At 42.8% G+C, this 3,384-nt stretch overlaps 1 non-coding gene across 1 annotated transcript; it reads left to right on the top strand.

Annotated features, from left to right (window-relative positions):
• Positions 1-95: 95 nt before the first annotated feature.
• On the top strand, positions 96-198 carry LOC111723619. Its single transcript, XR_002772121.1, has one exon. It is a non-coding gene; the product is annotated as a small nucleolar RNA U13 (small nucleolar RNA).
• Positions 199-3,384: the final 3,186 nt, after the last annotated feature.

The following is a 3,384-nucleotide window of genomic DNA, read 5'->3' as shown; positions in this document are numbered from 1 at the left end:
GTGTGTGTGTGTGTGTGTGTATCTAAGTGTCTCTAAAGATTTTTCTCCATAGGGTGTTGGCCACATGCTCCAAATTTAAGAAGGAACTTCTCTCGATTCCTTTGTAGTTCATAAGCGTGAGCATTGGATGTTCAGTGCATTTGTGAGATGTGCCTCCCTCAAACTCTATTTTGATGTCAGCACCTTACCAGTCTGACACTGGTGCCCCAGGCTACAGTGCCATGGCCTCATGATAGCTCACAGCAACTTCGGACTCCGGGGTTCACACAGTCCTCTTGCTGCAGCCTCCCAAGTAACTGGGACTACAGTTGCCCACCACCATGCCTGGCTAATTTTTCTATTTTTAGTAGAGACAGGGGTCTCACTCTTGCTCAGGCTGGTCTGAACTCCTGAGCTTACGTGAACCTCCTGCCTCAGCAGAGTGTTAGGATTACAGGGGTGAGCCACTGTGCTTTGCCCTAAAAAAAATTTTTTTTTAATTAAACAAAAACAGAAATGTCTTCTGTGTGACATGTACCCTCCCTTGTCCAGTCCTCCAATAACATTAAATGCTGGCTAGAAAGGGAATTTGATCTTTAGTTTGACCTGGTATTGACATTTTACCAGGTGAAATAAGGGAATGCTATCATTTGTCTTAGATTGGTTGATGGTATAAGAGCAGGATCATACAATTTGTAAGTTCAAATTGACTTAACTTTAAAATAACACTGAATCCATGAATATAGAATTTTCAGTTATATCAAAGAATTGTGGCAGGATTCATGGAAGGGTTTATACATTATATATATTTGCAGTGTATGTTGTGGAGATACAGATGAATGCACACATGCACACACACATATTGGTGTTATTGAAATAATACCCAAACAAAGGAAATTTATTTTTTTTAGGGACAGGGTCTCACTCTATCACCCAGGCTAGAGTGCAGTGGTATGATTGTAGCTCACCGTGAATTTGACCTCCTAGACTCAAACAATCTTCCTGCCTTAGCCTCCAAAAGTGCCAGGATTACAAGCATAGGTCACCACACCCAATCCCAAAGCCTACTTTAAAAAAAGTATTTGAAAAATCTCTATGGCTTTACTGAACACTGGCATCCACAAATATAAAAGCAAATGTGATTAATTTAGGAACTATACTTTTAAAGATGAACTTCGATTTATATTTTGAATATACCTCATAAGTGATTGGCTGAACTTCGTGTATTACAGGTAAGCACGGGGGCAGGGGGAGGGCGGTGGTAACTTAGTGACGGGCTCCAGTGTTTAAGAAGCAACACATTTTGCTATTTCAAAGGCCACGTGCACACCTGTCCCTTAAAAGGGCTTCAGCTCGGAGGCAGTGGGCAAACTTCCCAGCCAGGGAGGACCCTGATGAGACATGCACCTGCACCCCTCCTCTTTTCTGCCTTTTTCTGTTTTTTTTTTTTCCTCTTCACATTGGCTTCCTTCCACTTTGTCCAATAAAGAAAAATAGAAGGATGAGAAGGGCAAAAGAGGAAGGCTGAATTTCCAAGAAACGCTTATTTTCTGCCCAGGACAGTGAAGGTACAGAAGAGTTGAAAAGGAAGAAACGAAATGTGAGGGGAAGGACCGGGGGAGGCCGGGGGGAGGGAGGGTGATCGGTGGGACCTCACCTATTGTGTCTTAACGCAACAATTACGAGAGGTGAAGGCTATGTTAACCAGTTTGATATAAGCATTCCAAATTATATATAAAATCAGCATACTATACCTCATAAATGCATCAACGTACACAGTTATGATTTAACAAAAATAAATCATAACTTAGGCAAACAAACAAAAAACAAAGAAACTGTAATAAGCAGGAAGGACAGAAGCCGAGGAGAGGAAGGCGTGCGCTTTACAGGAAGCACTATCCATCTTCTCTTGCAGGACTTGCCAGGTCCCATTCCATGCCGTGTCCTTGTCCCAGAGAACCGTCATTCAGTCACAAATGAGAAGAATGCATTTGGTGCTTCCTCGGTGAAATGTTATCTGAGAAATGGTACCTCACTCAAGGAAGGGGTAGCCTCTTACTGGTCCTTTCCTGGCAATCTGAGGGAGCGATTTCTGCTCTAACAGTTTACGTAAACTGCTGGGAGCAGTCGTCACACTGTGATCCTGGCACTCGGGGAAGTTGATGCAGGAGGATCATTTGAGTTCAGGATTTTGTAACCACCTTAAGCACAAGCGAGAGCTCATCCCTACTGAAAATAGAAAACAGCTGGGCATAATTGTGGGCACCTGTAGTCCCAGCTACTTGGGAGGCTGAAGCAGGAGGATTGCTTGAGTCTAGGAGTTTGTGGTTGTTCTGAGCTAGGCTGATGCCACAGCAGTCTCGCCTGGGTAACAGAGTAAGACTGTCTCAAAAAAAATTTTTTTTTAATTATCTTAGTCCTATCAAGCTGCTGTGAAAGGATTTTTGTTATTATACCTGATTACTGTTACGAATTTACCTAGACATCTTTTACCTAGACATCTAGACAGCTGAAAATCTTTTTTTTTTAAACCAATCTTTTTTTTTTTTTTTTAAGAGGATCACTTTATTTATTTATTTATTTTTTGGCAAGGGCTGGGTTTGAACCCACCACGTCAGGCATATGGGGCTGGTGCCTTACTCCTTTGAGCCACAGGCACTGCCCGACAGCTGACAATCTTAGTTGGAAATTACAGAAGACCCTCCCCCCCACTCCCAATACTAGACCAAATTGACAGGTGACATAACAACTAGGTCAAAGATCAATAGTCAAATGAAAGCAAAACGGTAAGATTGTGTTCAGATCTGCTTAGGTAAGGTGACATTTAGAACTATGTATTTACACTGATGGTGGCAAGTTACTATGAAACAAATCCCCAGAATGATTTGACTACAGTCACTGAAGGTAGACCTCTCTATGACAGAGATTATGCAAAGCAGTGTGCCTAAGTGGCCCGTGGGCAGCCAGAGAAAACACTTTTCATCAGGAACTGTTGGTGTTAAACTTCCGACTCTCTGAAGCTCTGACCACATCCTTTTGGCCTGTTTTTATGGCAGAGATTATCTCCCTTTCCACATCTTGATAGGCTTAGAAACTGCCCTGGGGTCATTATTTCATAGGAGAAGTTTCCCTTCCATCCTGCCTGTGGTTTCTCTTTGCTCTGGGCTCTAGTTAGGGGAAAGCATGGGGCTCCAGTGACTTCAGTCTGATCCCCTATCTGGGGTATGTCATGTGTTTTGTGCTAATATCTCTCAGGGATATTTTTTTTTTTCTGCCAGAATTACTTGGCAAGAATTCACTGAAGAATGACTTTTCAGCTTTGTCCGGGGTTACCAGATCCAATCGGAATTTCCTGCATTTCCCAGCAATTCAAAGATTCTCTCAGAGGGCTGAAGGCCCAGGCTG

This window comes from Otolemur garnettii, unplaced genomic scaffold (assembly GCF_000181295.1).
Source record: "Otolemur garnettii isolate 467f Iridium unplaced genomic scaffold, OtoGar3 scaffold00013, whole genome shotgun sequence".
NCBI lineage: Eukaryota > Metazoa > Chordata > Mammalia > Primates > Galagidae > Otolemur > Otolemur garnettii.
Note: the sequence above shows the minus strand (reverse complement) of the source record. Positions and strands in the feature narration are given on the sequence as shown.